The sequence below is a fragment of the Trachypithecus francoisi genome, unplaced genomic scaffold (genome assembly GCF_009764315.1).
Source record: "Trachypithecus francoisi isolate TF-2019V2 unplaced genomic scaffold, Tfra_2.0 Lachesis_group15, whole genome shotgun sequence".
Classification (NCBI taxonomy): domain Eukaryota; kingdom Metazoa; phylum Chordata; class Mammalia; order Primates; family Cercopithecidae; genus Trachypithecus; species Trachypithecus francoisi.
In genome coordinates this window covers 16720566-16738611 of record NW_022681460.1, presented here as the reverse complement: position 1 = coordinate 16738611, position 18046 = coordinate 16720566, and the positions used below count along the sequence as shown (strand labels likewise).

Below are 18046 nucleotides of genomic sequence, written 5' to 3'. Positions count from 1 at the left end.
CAAGAGATTTTATTGGGAAATCAGGAAGATTGTTTGGCTCATTAATTTTCTTTTTAGGAATCTTTTCTTCAAATAAAAGCTTGGGCAAAACCCCAATATGTAAATTGAATAAAAATAGAGGGCTTTATTTTGAAATGTGTGTGTGGTGGGGGATGGAAGTTACAGTTTAGAGTTAGATCTAATTAAATCTTCTTTACCAAGTCCCTCTTGTTATGGGTTGAATTATGCACCTTTCCCCTGAAAAGATATCTTGAAGTCCTGATCCCAGTACCTCAGAATGTGACCATATTTGAAAGGAGGTTCACTATGGGTGTAATTGAAGTGAGGTCCTACTGAAGCAGGGTGAGCCCCTAACCCAATTTGACTAGTGTCCTTATAAAGAAGACGATGTAAAGAGAGAAAGACACATAGGGAGAACACCGTATGATGATGAAAGCAGAGACTGGAGTAGGCAGCTGCAAGCCAAGGAATGCCAAAGATTGATAGCAAATCACTGTCAACATGAGGAGGCAAGGAAGGATTCCCCTACAGGTTTCAACAGGAGCATGGTCTTGCCAATTCCTTGATTTTGGACTTTTAGCCTTCTGAACTGTGAAAAAAAAAACACACACAAAAAACAATGGCAGTTGTTTGAAGCCGCCCAGTTTGTGGTAGTTTGATAAGGCAGTCCTAAGTAACTAATACATCCTCTCATGGGGCCTCTGAGGGGCAACATGAAACTCAATAAGTATGCATAGCTACTGTGAGGATACGATGAATGAGAAAGTTCTACATAAAAGTCTGATTTTAAAGGAAGACAAGTCATAAGGAGGAAGTGTTGAAATGTCTGCTCAACAGTAACAAACTACATAGTACTCTAACACGAATGGGTTAGATGGCAGTAGGAATCAAGTAAATTTACGTGGCTAACTTATATACCAGAGTTGCCATAGCAGATAATGGAAAAGGGATAAAAGGTTCAGAGAAGTGGGCAGGTAAGGTGGACACACCATGTAAGTTCAGGGGGAAAAAAAGTGGTTACTTTCTGTGGGACAGCACAGAGAACATGGCTTATCAGAGCAGGAGGGCTGCACAGGTGGAAAAGGAACAGGCATCACTGAGAGCTTGATGGTGCTCTACTTGGAGGACAGGGCTGATGGCAGGAGACACTGGGCTCACTAATAATAATGGAGAGATGGGATCCCAAAATAGTAGTGACAGGGAGGCAGCACTTAACTGTCAGGAGCAAGGCAGGCATAATGAGCAGTAGTCAGAATAGTAGTGGATTTGTCTGCTTGAGCTGCTGTCACAAAATATCACAGGCTGGGGGGCTTAAACAACAGAAATGTATTTCCTCACAGTTCTGGAGGCTAGAAGTCCATGACCAAGGAGCCAACAAATTCAGTGTCTGGTGAGGGCTTTCTTCCCGCTTACAGATAGCCACCTTCTCACTGTTTCTTCACATGGCCTTTCCTCTATGTGCACATGGGGTAGGAGGTGGACAGATCTCTGGTATCCATTCCTTTTTATGAGGACACTAGCTATTAGATTAGAGCCCCTTCCTTTATGAAATAACTCAACTTTAATTACTACCCAAAAATCCTATCTTTGAATACAGTCACATTGTGGATTAAGCCTTCTACCTATGAATATGGGGAGCACAAATCATGTCATTTAGTATATACAATAGAGCACAGCCAGGTAGCTTACAGCATATAACACATAGCTAGAGGGACCTAAATTGAAAAGAGCTACAGAGATAGTTGATAGAACATGGTGTCACTGAAGGAAAGATAGATGGGGAGCCAAACAGTGATATTGTTCAATCTACACAACCAAAAGAAAACAAGGATCAGTTCCTGAGAAGATGGTACTGCATATTCAGTTGATTTTTCAACCAACCTTCAGAGGGCGAAGGGGAAGTCTTCTTTTGGCTCTCACAGTTTTGGCACAGTAAGCAGGATACCAAAACTGCTTTTCTGGAAATCATAGTCAAGAGAACCCTAGGACCTGACAAGGCAGCACAAAGGGCAACTATCACACTGATAACAACACAAGACAAAAAGGTACAAAGGCTCAGTCCATCACAGCCACAGCCAACACCACCATGGACCACATGGGAGCCAGAGGGTTGTCCTGCCATTGCCCATGCCACACCTACTTCCCAGAGACCTGAAGACTTGCCCACCCACCTGGCCCACTGCTGCCACAATCAGTACCCAAGCAAGCCACCTAGAGGTTCAAGAATTGGCCTATCTGGACATGATAACGCTGGTGCTGGTGTACACCACCCTGGGGTCAAAGGATAAGCATGCTTGGCCTATTGCTGCCACCACTGGGGCCTGAGGACTGGCTCACTTGACATCCCTCTCCCCAGAAAAACTTTACCACAGTCTGCACTCACAACTGCACCCCAACCCACTGAGGCAATCACAGACAACACTGACACTGTTTACAGCCAAAGAAATTATCCAAGAACTATACTACTACTACACACACCCAGAATCAAAGCCAAAGTGCCTTACCTAACCAACACTATAAATACATCTCCAGAAGAAAGTCCTCCCCTATGAAAGCAAATCCAAAATTCTACAAAAAGCAACTATTATACCCAATGCACATATATCAATATAAGGGCACAGAAACATGAAAAAACAAGGAAACATGACACCTCCAAAGAAACACAATAATTCTCTAGCAAAAGATTACAATGGAAAAAAGTTTTGAAATGCCAGAAAAATAATTCAAAATAATGATATTAAGGAAGCTCAATGAGATAAAAGAGAACACAGATAACTAAAATAAAGAATCAGAAAAACATATCAGGGTATAAATGAGAAATTTACCAAAGAGGTAGATATAAAAAAAAATCAAATAGAAATTCTGTAACTGAATAATTCATTGAATGAAATAAAAAATACATAAAAGAGCTACAACAGTAGACTAGGTCAAGCGAAGAAAGACTCTCAGAACTTGAAGACAGATCTCTGGAAATAACCCAGTTAGACAAAAATAAAGAAAAAGAACAACAAAAAAAATTAACAAAGCTTACATGACATATGTAATACCACAAAATGGCGAAATGTTTAAATATTTTATGTTACAGAAGGCAAAGAGAAAACCATAAAATAATAGCCAAAAACTTCCCAGGTCAGGGAAGAGAGTTAGACATACAGATACAGGGAACTCAGAGATCCAAACACATACAACCCAAAAATGTCTTCTCCATGACACATTATGGTTAAACTATCAAAAGTCAAAACAAAGAGAGATTTTGTAAAAACAGCAAGAGAAAAGCGTCTAGTCAATTATAAGGGAATCCCCTTCTGACTAATAGCAGATCTCTTAACAGAAATCTTATAGGCCAGAAGAGAATAGAACAATATATTCAAACTGCCAAAAGAAAAAAAGACTCTGTTAATCTAGGATACTATAACCAAAATTATCCTTCATAAATGAAGGAGAAATAAAGTATTTCCAAAATAATCAAAAACTGAGGGAATTTATCACCACTAGATGTGCCCTATAAGAAATGCAGAAGGGAGTCGTACACCTGGAAGCAGAATTTCAATATCATCATAAAAATATGAAAGTATAAGACCCAGTGGTAGAGCAAACACACAAATAAGTAAAGAAAAAAATCCAAATGTTACCACTACAGAAAACCACGAAACCACAATGATAAACAATAAGAGAGAAAGAAACAAAGGGTATATGAAACAATGATACCATCATAAAAACACATGAAAGTATGAAACCTACTGGTAGAGTAAACAATCAAATAAGAAAGAGAAAGAACTCAAATATTACCACTACAGAAAACCATCAAACTGAAATGAGAAAAATAAGAGAGAAAGAAAGAACAAAGGGAACACACACACACCCAGAAAACAAGTAACAAAAGAATAGGAATAAGTCCTTACATTTCAATAACCTTGAATGTAAGTAGATTGAGCTTTCCACTTGAAAGGTATAGACTGGTTGAATGGATTTTTAAAAAAGCACAACCCAACTATATGCTGCCTACAAGAAACTTTACCTCACCAGTAAAGACCCACATAGATGGCAAGAAAAGAGATGGGAAAAAGTTCCATGTAAACAGAAACAAAAAGCAAACAGGAAAGCTGTACTTATAAAGATAAAACAGAGAATATAATAATAATATCTACAGATATAGAATAAAGAATTGGGTATACACACATATATATATATATATGTATGTAGGGTGAGATGATAGATAGACAGACAGACAGATAGAATTTGGTGTCTTTGTGTGTTTATACAATCAACATCAGGGCACCCAGATGTATAAAACAAATATTATCAGATTTAAAGGGAGAGATAGACTCCAATACAACAGATGGACCTATAACATTTACAGAACATTTCATCTAACAACTGCAGAATACACATTCTTTTTACCAGCAAATGGTACATTCTTCAGGGTAGACCATTTGTTAGGCCATGAAACAAGTCTCAATAAGTTTTTAAAAATCATTATATCAAGTATCTTCTCAAACCACAATGGAATGAAACTAGAAATCAATATTAAAAAGAACTTTGGAAACTATACAAATACATGAAAACTATACAATATGCTCCAGAATGACCATTAGGTAAATTAAATAATTAGGAAGCAAGTAAAAAGTTCTTAAAACAAATGAAATACAGCACCTGGTATTCCCAGGCGATCTTTCATCCAAGTTCTAACCAGGCCCAACCCTGCTTAGCTTCCAAGGTCAGAAGAGATCAGGTGTACTCAGGGTGGTATGGTCAATAAGAGCTATTTATGACAAATCCACAGCCAATATCATACTGAATGGGCAAAAGCTGGAAGCATTACTTTGAAAACTGGCACAAGAAAAGGATACCCTCTCTCATCACTTCTGTTCAACATAGTGTTGGAAATTCTGGCTAGGGCAATCAGGCAAGAGAGAGAAATAAAGGGTATTCGAATAGGAAAAGAATACATCAAATTGTCTCTGTTTGCAGATAACATGATTGCATATTTAGAAAACCTCATCATCTCAGCCCCAAATCTCCTTAAGCTGATAAGCAACCTCAGCAAAGTCTCAGGATACAAAATCAATGTGCAAAAATCACAAGCATTCCTATACACTAAGCATAGACAAACAGAAAGCCAAATCATGAGTAAACTCCCATTCACAACTGCTACAAAGAGAATAAAATACCTAGGCATACAACTTACAAGAGATGTGAAGAACCTCTTCAGGGCAAACTACAAACCACTGCTCAAGGAAATAATAGAGGACACAAACAAATGGAAAAACATTCCATGCTCATGGATAGGAAGAATCAATATCATGAAAATGGCCATACTGCCCAAAGTAATTTATGGATACAATGCAATCCTCATCAAGCTACCATTGACTTTCTTCACAGAATTGGAAAAAACTACTTTAATCTTCATATGGAACCAGAAAAGAGCCCATATAGCCAAGACAATTCTAAGCAAAAAGAACAAAGCTGGAGGCATCACGCCACCTGACTTCAAACTATACTACAAGGCTACAGTAACCAAAACAGCATAGTAGTGGTATCAAAACAGAGATATAGACCAATGGCACAGAACAGAGGCCTCAGAAATAACACCGCACATCTACAACCATCTGATTTTTGACAAACCTGACACAAACAAGAAATGGGGAAAGGATTCCCTATTTAATAAGTTGTGTTGGGAAAACTGACTAGCCACACGCAGAAAACTGAAACTGGACCCCTTCCTTATACCTTATACAAAAATTAACTCAAGATGAATTAAAGACTTAAATGTAAGACCTAAAACCACAAAACACTAGAACAAAACTTAGGCAATACCATTCAGGACATAGGCATGGGCAGAGACTTCATGACTAAAATATAAAAAGCAATTGCAACAAAAGCCAAAATTGACAAATAGGATCTAATTAAACTAAAGAGCTTCTGCACAGCAAAAGAAACTCTCATCAGAGTGAAGAGGCAACCTGCAGAATGGGAGAAAATTTTTGCAAGCTATCCATCTGACAAAAGACTAATATCCAGAATCTACAAGGAATGTAAACAAATTTACCAGAAAAAAACAACCAACCCCATCAAAAAGTGGGCAAAGGATATGAACAGACACTTCTCAAAAGAAGACATTTACACAGACAACAAACATATGAAAAATGCTCAGCATCACTGTCATTAGAGAAATGCAAGTCAAAACCACAATGAGATAACCATCACACACCAGTTAGAATGGCGATCATTAAAAAGTCAGGAAACAACAGATGCTGGAGAGGATGTGGAGAAACAGAAATGCTTTTACACTGTTGGTGGGAGTATAAATTAGTTCAACCATTGTGGATGACAGTGTGGTGATTCCTCAAGGATCTAGAACTAGAAATACCATTTGACCTAGCAATCTCATTACTGGGTATATACCTAAAGGATTATAAATCATTCTGCTGTAAAGATATTTGCACACATAAGTTTATTGCAGCACTATTCACAATAGCAAAGACTTGGAACTAACCCAAATGTCCACCAATGATAGACTGGATAAAGAAAATGTGGCACGTATACACCATGGAATATTATACAGCCATAAAAAGGATGAGTTCATGTCCTTTGCAGGGACATGGATGAAGCTGGAAACCATCATTCTCACCAAACTACCATAAGAACAGAAAACCAAACACCACATGTTCTCACTCATAAGTGGGAAATGAACCATGAGAACACATGGACACAGGGAGGGGAACATCACACACCAGGGCCTGTTGTGGGGTCGGGGGTTAGGGGAAGGATAGCATTAGGGGAAATACCTAATGTAGGTGACGAGTTGATAGGTGCAGCAAACCACTATGGCATGTGTATGCCTATGTAACAAACCGGCACGTTCTGCACATGTACCCCAAACCTTAAGGCATAATAAAAAAAAAATGAAAATGAAAACACTACATACCAAAAACTATAAGATTCAGCAAAAGCTGTGATAAGAGGAAAGTTTATAGCAATGAAACCCACATTATTAGTTCCTATACACAAATAATGAACTATTTGAAAAAGAAATCAAGGAGGCAATCTCGTTTACAATAGCTACAAAAAGTAGAAAGGTTTCAAATAAATAATCTAACATTGCATTTAAAAGGAACTAGAAAAGCAAAAACAAACCAAGTTGAAATTAGTAAAGAAAAATAAAAAATGCAGGTCTGAGTAGAACTAAACAAAATGGAAACTAATAGAAAAATACAATGGATAAACGAGATGAAAATTTGGTGTGTTGAAAAGTTAAATAAAATCAATAAATCACTTGCTAGACTAACCAAGTAAAAGGGGAGAAGACTCAAGTAAACAAAATTGGAAATGAAAAAGGAGACATTACAACTGACGTCACGGAAATACAAAAGATCATCAGAGAACGTTATAAACAATTATAGAATAACAAACTGGAAAACCTAGAGGAAATAAATAAATTCCTTGGCACATAAGATGTACCAAGATTGAATTAGGAAGAAATAGGAAGTCTGAACAGATCAATAGTGAGTAATGAGGTTGAGTCAGCAATAAAAATCGTCCAACAAAGCAAAGTCCAGGACCAGATGGCTTCACTGCCAAATTCGACTAAACTTTCAAAAAAGAATAAACACAAATTCTCCTTAAAGTATCCCCGGATAATCACAGAGGAGGAAATTCTCTCTAACTCATTCCACCAGGCCAGCATTACCTTGATACCAAAACCAGATAAGGACACAATAAAAAAAGAAAACTACAGGTCAATATGTCTAATTAACATAGATGCAAAATTTCTCAACAGAATACTAACAAACAAAATCCAATGGCACATCAAAAAGATAATACGCCATGATTATTCCAGACATGCAAGGAAAATCAACATACATAAATCAATAAATGTAACATACCATATCAATAGAATAAAAGAAAAAACCCATATGGTCATCCAACACACACAGAAAAAGCATTTGATAAAAAATGACATTATGATAAAAACTCTCATCAAACGAAGCATAGAAGCAATGTACCTCAACATAAGAAAAATTATAGATGAAAAACCAACAGCTGACACCCTACTCAATGGGGAAAAGTTGAAAGCCTTTTCTCTAAGAACTGGAACAAGACAAGGATGCCCACTTTCATCACTCCTTTTCAACAAAGAACTACAACTTCTAGCCAGCGCAATTGGGCAAAAGAAAAAAAATAAAATCGGCCGGGCGCGGTGGCTCAAGCCTGTAATCCCAGCACTTTGGGAGGCCGAGACGGGCGCATCACGAGGTCAGGAGATCGAGACCATCCTGGCTAACCCGGTGAAACCCCGTCTCTACTAAAAAAATACAAAAAACTAGCCGGGCGAGGTGGTGGGCGCCTGTAGTCCCAGCTACTCGGGAGGCTGAGGCAGGAGAATGGCGTAAACCCGGGTGGCGGAGCTTGCAGTGAGCTGAGATCCAGCCACTGCACTCCAACCTGGGTGACAGAGCAAGACTCCGTCTCAAAAAAAAAAAAAAAAAGAAAAAAGAAAATGTATCCTAATTGGAAAACAGAAAGTCAAATTGTCCATCTTTGCTGATAATATGATCATATACGTAGAAAACCCACAGATTCCACCAAAAAAATTCTTAAACCTGATAAATTGATTCAGTAAAATTTCAGGATACAATATCAACATACCAAAATAGAAGTGTTCCTATACACTAAAAATGAACTATTTGAAAAAGAAATCAAGGAGGCAATCTTGTTTACAATAGCTACAAAAAAAAAAAAAAAACTAACAATAAATTTAACTAAGGAGGTGAAATTTCCCTGTAAACTATAAAACACTGATGAAAGAAATTGAAGAATGCCAAAACAAATGGATATCCCATGCTTATGATCAGAAGAATTTATATTGTTTAAATGAACATAGTATACACAAAGCAATCTACAGATTCAATGCAATCCCTATGAAAATACCAGTGTCATTTTTCACAGATATGGAAAAAGGAATCCCAAAATTCATATGGAACAAAAAAAGCCAGAGCAATTCTGAAAAAAGAATAAAAGATAGAGGCATTACACTACTTGACTTCAAAATATATTACAAGGCTATAGTAACCAAAACAGCATGTTATTGGTATAAAAACAGACATATAGACCAATGACATAGAATAGAGAACCAAGAAATAAATCTACATATTTAAAGCTACCTAATTGACAAAGGTATCAAGAATATGCATTAGTGAAAGGATAGCTTCTTCAATAAATAGTACTGGGAAAACTGGATATCCATATGTGGAAGAATGAAACTGGACCCCTATCTCTAACCACATACAAAATCAACTCAAGATGGATTAAAAACTTAAATATAAGACCCTAAACTATAAAACTACTAGAAGAAAACATAGGAAAAATACCTTAGAACATTGGTCTGAGCAAAGATTGTATGGTTAAAACCTTAAAAGCACAGATAACAAAAACAAAACTAGACAAATGGAACAATATTAAACTAAAAATCTTCTGTATAGCAAAAGATACAATCAACAGAGTGAAGAGATAACCTGTTAAATAGGAGAAAATATTTGCAAAACTATGCATGTGATATGAGACTAATATCCACAGTATACAAGGAACTCAACTCAGAAGTAAGAAAAAAATAATAATCCCATTGAAAAGTAGACAAAGAACATGAATAGGCATTTTTCAAAAGAAGACATAAAAACGGTCAACAAGTATTTGAAAAAGAACTAAATCATGACATTTGCAGCAACATAGATGGTACTGGAAGTCATTATGTTAAGCATAACAAACCAGGTACAACATCACTAATTAACACACCTATCATGCAAAAAATGCAAATCAAAACCACAAAGAGATGTCATTTCACTCAATTAGAATGACTATTATTAAAAAGACAAAAAAAAAAACAGATTCTGGGAAAAGTGTGGAGAAAAGGGAACTCTTATATACTGTTGATTGGAATGTACATTAGTTCAAGTCCTATGGATAACAGAACAAAGATTTCTCTAAAAACTAAAAATAGAACTACATATGATACAGTATTCCTACTACTGGGTATTTATCCAAGGGAAATACAGTCAGTATATCAAACAGATACCCACACTTGCATGTTTATTACAGCATATTCACAATAGCAAGGATATGGAACAACCTGTAAATGAAAAAGAAAGTGTGGTATGTATACAAAATGGAATACTATTCAGCCATAAAAAAGAATACAATCACATCATTTGTAGTAACATGGAGTGTACAAGAGGTCATTATGTTAACTGCAATAAGTGTAAGAAGTGTAATAAGCCAGACACAGAAAAGCATGTTCACACTCATATGTGAAAGCTAAAAATGTTGATATCGTAAAAGTAGGGAGTAGAATGATAGACCTCAGAGGCTGGGAAGGATGTGTGGGTGGACCAGGGGTGGAGTGAATGAAGAGAAGTTGGTTAATGGGTGCAATCATACAATTAGAAGGAATAAGTTATAATGTTCAGTAGCAGAGTAGGGTGACTGTAGTCAACAACAATGTATTGTATATTTCAAAATAGCTAGAAGAGAAGATTTTCAATGTTCCCAACACATAGAAATGATACACACTCAAAGTGATGAATACTCTAAATACCCTGACCCCTTACCTAATCATTACACATCTATACATGGAACAAAATAGCACGTGTACTCCACGAATATGTACAAAAATTAGGTATCAATTTTTTAAAGTACAACAAAAAGAAATCAAGGCTCAGAAAACTAAGGGCAGCTACACATAAAAAGTAACAATTCATTGCTGTGAACCTTAGTCATTTTTCAGATCCAGAGCCCATTAATTAAAAGAGAGGTAAGGCCAATGTCAAGAAGTGTATTTCCTAGATTAGCTTCTAACATTTTCACAGTTTGAAGTCTTACAATTAAATCTTTAATTTATCTTGAGTTAATTTTTGTATATGGTGAAAGGTAGGGGTCCAATTTTATTCTTCTGCATATGGCTAGCCAGTTATCCCAGCACCATTTATTAAATAAGGACTTCTTTCCCTATTGCTTGTTTTTGTTGGCCTTGGCAAAGAATTTTTAGCTAAGTCCCCAAAAGCAATTGCAACACCAAAAAAAAAAAAAAAAAAATGTGTTATGGACCTATGTGACATAATTAATTAAACTGAAGAGCTTCTGCACAGCAAAAGAAACTATGAAGAGAATAAACAGACAATTTACAGAATGGGAGAAAATATTACAAACAATTCATTCAATAAAGTTCTAATATCCAGAATCTATAAGGAACTTAAATCAGCAAGCAAAAACCAAATAACCTCATTATAATATAAGCAAATGACATGAACAGACACTTCTAAAAAGAAAACATATAATCAGCCAACAAACATATGAAAACGTGCTCAACATCACTAATCATCAGAGAAATGCAAATCAAAACCACAATGAGATACCATCTCACATCAGTGAGAATGGCTATCATTAACAAGTCAAAAATAACAGATGTTAATGAGGCTGTGGAGAAAAGGGAATGCTTATAACGCTGTCGGTGGGAATGTAAATTAGTTCAGCTACCATGGAAGTCAGTTTAGAGATTTCTCAAATAACTTGAAACAGAGCTACCATTTAATCCAGCAATCCCACCACTGGGATATATTCTCAAAGGAAAATAAATTGTTGTAGCAAAAAGACATGCACTTGTGTGTTAATCACAGAACTATTCACAATAGTAAAGACATGAAATCAACCTACAGGCTCATCAGTAGTGGACTGGATAAGAAATGTGATACATATACACTATGGAATACTATGCAGTCATATAAAAGAATGAAATGTCCTTTGCAGCAACATGGATGCAGCTGGAGGCCATTATCCTAAGTGAATTAACGCAGGAACAGAAAATTAAATACTATATGTTCTCACTTATAAGTGGGAGCTAAACTTTGAATACACATGGACATAAATATGGGAGCAGCAGACTACTAGCACTGTGAACTACTAGTGAAGGGAAGGGAGTGTAGGTTGAAAAACTACCATTTAGGTACTATGCTCACTACTTGGGTGATTGGGTCTGTACTCCAAACCGTAGCATCACACAATATATTCATGTAACAAACCTGCACATGTATTCCCTGAATCTAAAATGAGAGTTGTATTATGGAAAAAAATAGACATTATAATCACTGAAAAAATAAAAAATAAAAGAGAGGCAAACAGATCCTGGAGGATGACTATGACAAATTCACAGTTAGCAGCTCCAATTGCACTTGTGTGAGATGTAGTGTCTTTGCTAGAGAAAATTAATGTGACCTCAGAATATGAAATGCAGTCATGGATGTGCTTTAAAAGTATTCTTTTCTATCCATATAAAAAATGAGGATCAGAAACAGTTCACATTCACTAGGCATGCAAAAGAGTAGATGCTTACAAGCTTGCCCAAGAACTTTATTAATTCTCCTTCCCTCTATCATAATGTAGTCCAAAGACACCTGGACCATTGACTATATCAATGATATCATGGCTAATTGGACCAAATACACAAGAAGTGGCAAGTTCTTTGGACTCCTTAGTAAGACATATGCACTCCTGAGTATGGGAGATATCCCCAAAAATGTCAGGAATGTAAAACATCATCAGTGAAATTTATAGAGGTCCAGTGGCCTAGTAAAAGTTGAACATCCTTTTCAAAAGAAAGGAAATATTTCCTCTCCCATCTCCCTCCACAAAGAGGGATGCACAATACCATATTTTTCACCTTTGGCTTTTGAAAACAATATTCCTTACCTAGGAATACTGCTCTGGTCCATACACTGAATTGTCATGAAAAGTTTCCAGCTTCACTTTGAGTAGGGTCTACTGCAGGAAAGGTTTCTGACGAAAGTCAATCCTGTTGTATAAGCAGTCCTGACACTTGGTACATGCACAGCCTGTGGCAATGGCAGACTCTGTGGTGAGAAATGACACTGCTTGAAGTGTCTTTTCCAATAGAAGTCTCAATAGAAGAATGGCCATGTAGATGTTATTAACATGCTATTTAAAAGCCCTGACAAAAGAATTGTCGTGTAGATATCTAGGTTCCAGGGCAGGACTATGCCATCCAGGGCAGAGGATTATATGCCATTCACAAAACAGCTCCCTAGTAGAGATAAGCAGCATGACTTTCCACCATGAGCTGTGTTATGTCAGTCTCACTAAGTCATAGGGTTAAATGGGCCCCATAGTAGTCCATCATAAAATGGGAGTGGTATATCTGGAACTGGGTAAAAACAAGACTGGGAAGCACAAGAAAGCAGCATGAGCAGATGATCCAGAGACCTGTGCCATCTACCAGTACCTGTTGTTCAGTTCACATCTATGGCCTTGTGGGTTATGTATGGGGGTACCCATTATGGCTGCCTGATGGTGGGGGGCAAATGGGTTGATTAAGAGAAGGGTTGCCATGATATATGAGCTAAGCCAAAAATGTCTCACTCAAGGGTAGCTCTGATAGGAAGTAGAGAGAATAAGCCCTCTCAATGGGCAAGGCTTTCCCTTTTGTGTGGTTAGAATATGTACAGGCAGTGGTACATAGCACGGCTAGTTGGTCAAGGGTCTAAAAGGGAACTAGGACAAAGTCTGTGGTAGTATTGGTGTAGACATTTGTGAGGGGCATAATGTGTAAAGATCTTTGTATTGCATGTTAATGTCCACCAGAGAGCATCTGCCTAGAAGTTGACACTAAACAATTAAGTAAACACAATGACTTTTTCTGTTGACATCAGTCAGCCTCTGCCATCAGGCATCCCAGTGCTTGGGTAATGAGCTCATGATTAGAATAGTCACGGTGGCAGGGACAGAAGCCATGCATGGTCTCAACAGCACAGTCTCCACTTATCAAGGCTAATCTAACTACCGCTGCAACCTAATATTCAACCACAAATACCAACACTGAGCTCCTGAATGTGGCACCATCCGTCAAGAACACCACCCATTCACTTTGTGACAAGTTGATTACTTTGGACTTTTCCTTGCTAGAAGAGGCAGTAATTCATTTTCACTGGAACAGATATCCATTCCAGGTAGATATTCCTTTTATACCCTAAAGACCTTAGCCAATGTAGAGACTGAATGTTTGTGCCTCCTCAATATTTGTATGTTGAAATCCTAACCCAAAATATTATGGTTTTAGGAGGTAGGGCTTTGGGGAGGTAATTAGGTCATTAGAGTGGAGCTCTCATGAATGAATTTAGTGCTCTCGTAAGAAGAGACATAAGATCTTACCTTCTATCTCTGCTCTCCACCTTATGAGGATGAAAAGAAGACAGGCCCTCTGTAAACCAGGAAGTGGCCCCTCACTAGACCCAGGATCAGCTGGCACCTTGATCTTGGACTTCCCAGTCCCTACATTATAAGAAATGAATGTTGGTTGTTCAAGCCACCCAGTCTACGATAATTTGTTATAGCAGCCAAAACTAAGCCAGCACCACTATCTGAGGGCTTACGGAGTGTTTGATCCATCAACACTGGAGCCCCTTTAATATTGTATCAGAGTAAAGGATATGAGGCTGTGGACACATGACAATAGGATTCACTGGTCTTGTGACATATCACACCACCCAGTTTGAAAGAATGATGGGACAGCCTATTGATATCACAGCTGAGGCACCAGCTCAAGGATGATACCTTGTGAGGCTAGACCACCATTCTTCACATGACATAGTTTACATGCTGTGATTCCATGCAGCACACAAGCAACAGCAGTAATAAAATGCTGTGACTTCAATAAGTAGAATACAGGGGTCTAGAAACCAAGAGATGGAAGCAGAATGACCCTGCTTACCATCATTCCCAGCAATTATCTTTGGGAATTTGTGCTTCCTGTCCCCACAACTCTAGGCTCTGTGAATTTAAGATCCTGGTTTACAAAGAGGGAAAGCATCCAACAGAGGACTCGGCAAAAATCCCATTGAACTTTAAGCTGTGGCTGCTATCCAGGCATTTCGGGTTCCTCATGCCAAGGACCAGCAGACAAGAAGAGGAGTCACCATTCTGGCAGGCATAATTTAGCCTGATAATTTAGCAGGAGGAGATAGGACTGCTGCACAGTGGTGGCAGGGAAGAATGTATTTGGCACCCCCAGCGATCCACATGGATGTCCTTGGGTACTCTTTTGCCTAATTTTGACAATAAATGGACAAATGTAGCAACCTCAGCCTGAGTATGGGGACAGGGACTCAGACACCTGAAGTTTGAAAGTCTGGTTCATCTTTCCAGGAAAACCAACAAGTTCAAGATGTACTACTAACGATAAGGAGAATCTAGAATGGATATGAGAAGAAGGAAGTGATGTGTATCATTTGTGGCCCTGGGAACAGCTGCAGCAGAATGGGCTACAGCTGGCCCACTAATCTTCTTGTAAGTTTCCTCCAGGAAAAGAGCCCTCCAGAATCTTAAAGGAGCTGCTGTCAGGACTTATGGGAAGAAATGGAACTACATGGTTCAAGTTTTCACTCAGGAGTGATGAACCTATCCCTGAGCTTTCAAGAGTGCTGCCAGCTGGTGGCCCTCAGCCCTGTCCCATCAGCACTTCCCGGAAACTGCCAGCCATTTGGTTCAGATTACATCAACTTCCTGGGCCCTGCATCTAGTAACTGGTTGATCCAAGACGGGAAAGTAATACAAAAACCTGACTCTTCTACCCCAATTTGAGTTATCTCTGAAGGGTTACCCAAGGTCCAGAGTTCTCTGCAGGACTGAACAAGACCTGTGTTGTGGTTATATTCCAGCCAACTTTTCCCTTTGTCCAGTCCTGCTTCCCTCTCTTCCCTCACTGACATTAATTCTAAAAGCATACTCTAATAAAATGCTAATTTCTATCTCATAGTCTGCTTCTCAAGGAATCTGACCTATAACTATGTTACTTTTTCATATTATTTCAAATACACATGATGACTGCATTAGAAAATAGAAAATATTTATTGGGTGCCTAATACATTTCAGTTCTGTTCTAGGTTCATACAGTCTCAGCTCTCATGGAGCTTACATCTTAGAGGCAGGAGTTAAATAACAAGGAAATCAACTAATAATGGATAAAAGAACTGTCAGATAGTAATTAGTCTTATGCAGAGAATTAAAATGGTGTGATGTTGTGAGGTGACAGAAAGTGACTGAATGGCTATTTTTTTTTTTTTTTGACAGTCTCATTCTGTCGCCCAGGCTGGAGTGCAGTGGCGCGATCTCGGCTCTCTCAACCTCCACCTCCCAGGTTCAAGTGATTCTCCTTCCTCAACCTCCTGAGTCGCTGGGACTACAGGCACGCGCCACCACGCCCAGGTAATTTTTGTATTTTTAGTAGAGACAGGGTTTCACCATGTTGGTCAGGTTGGTCTCAAACTCCTGACCTCGTGATCTGCCCACCTCAGCCTCCTTAAAGGCCTCTCTAAGGAGGTGCCATCAAAGCTGAGACCTGAATGTTAAGGAATCAGTGATGTGAAGATAAGGGCAAGAACTTTCCAGGCAGAGAGAATGGCTCATATAAAGACTTAAGATTGAAATAGGTTTAGTGTGTTCAAGGAGAGAAGGATGGTGATGTGGCTAGACCTGGATGGGAGTAGCAAAGAGTACAGCATAAGATAATCAGAGGTACCTGAAAGCAAGATAGGTCACCAGCAGCTCTACTGGAGCCGTCTGTGAAGATGTGGTCAGAGTTCTCACTCTTGTCACCTCTACTCAAACTTGCATGGTTGCGATCCAGAAACATGGCCTCAATATGTGCTGCCAGTGTTTCCGTCAGTATGCAAAGGATATAGATTTCATTAAGTTGGACTAAGTGATCTTCCTTGAATGGATTATCCAAGGGATCCACCTCATGAAAGAAACTATGCTAGCTCTTTGTACATAAAATAAAATGAAATAAAAATCAGAGGTAGACATGGCATAGGGAACATAAGAGGTTTGAGAGGGAGAGTCTATTTGGAGAGCAGAAAATTTTAAAATTCTGGTCAAATGTGATAGGATTAATAGGTAGAATTGAAGGCTCATTTGCAATAGAGGTCATGGATTTAAAACAAGCAAAAAGAGTGGTATGTTTTTTTCTAGCATTGTTCAGCCATTGAATCAAGCAAGAAATAGGCAGATAGGATTACTTGTGTTGAGCCTTTTGGCACATTAGGCTGATGGAAGGAGAGCCTGTGAAGGAATTAAGGGTTTTGTCATGAGAGAGAGAGAACCTAAGCTGGGTAAGAGGGGCATAAAGTAGTAATGCCTATTGAAAGAATGGTAGATTTAGTGGGTTGGAGATCCAGATGAGAGCAAAGGATTGCTTGAGTAGGAGTTCTAAAGCAGGTGAGATCGAAAGACAAGCTGTAGGGTACACATAAAGGGGTATTTGAAATGGACCTTTTTGAAATTGTGCTGTCATTGGTGGTGGTAAAGTCAAAGGTGTGGCTCTGGAGTAGATGGTTGGGATGGAGCGAAGGAAAAATATCTTTGCAAGTCAGAAGGCTGAGAGAAATCAGCACATTGCAGGGATTAGCCACATGGATGTAGAAGTTACTGATAATGGAAGTCACTGAGTCAGATATTGCAATCACATTAAAATGGGAGAGTAATTTAGTGTGATAACAAAAGGAGTAGTCAAAGTTTGATGGCATACATTTCAAATAATATATCTTAAAATATTTTCCCACCTAGAATTTTTCATTTGTCTATTTTTTTTTTTCTTTTTTGAGACGGGGTCTCGCTCTGTCACCGAGGCTGGAGTGCAGTGGCCGGATCTCAGCTCACTGCAAGCTCCGCCTCCCGGGTTTACGCCATTCTCCTGCCTCAGCCTCCCAAGTAGCTGGGACTACAGGCGCCCGCCACCTTGCCCGGCTACTTTTTTCTTTTTTTTTAGTAGAGACGGGGTTTCACCGTGTTAGCCAGGATGGTCTCGATCTCCTGACCTCGTGATCCACCTGTCTCGGCCTCCCAAAGTGCTGGGATTACAGGCTTGAGCCACCGCGCCCGGCCTGTTTGTCTATTTTTAATAGAATTTATTTTTAAAATTTTTAGATTTACAGAAGAATTGAGAAAATAATAGAGTTCCCATATACCAGGACCAAGTTTCCCCAAT

General features: G+C 38.5%; 2 pseudogenes; one reads left to right on the top strand and one right to left on the bottom strand.

The window, feature by feature from the left end:
• LOC117097347 overlaps positions 1-16825 on the top strand; it is a 106338-nt pseudogene extending 89513 nt beyond the window's left edge.
• LOC117098119 lies at positions 4642-4761 on the bottom strand (annotated as a pseudogene).
• Positions 16826-18046: the final 1221 nt, after the last annotated feature.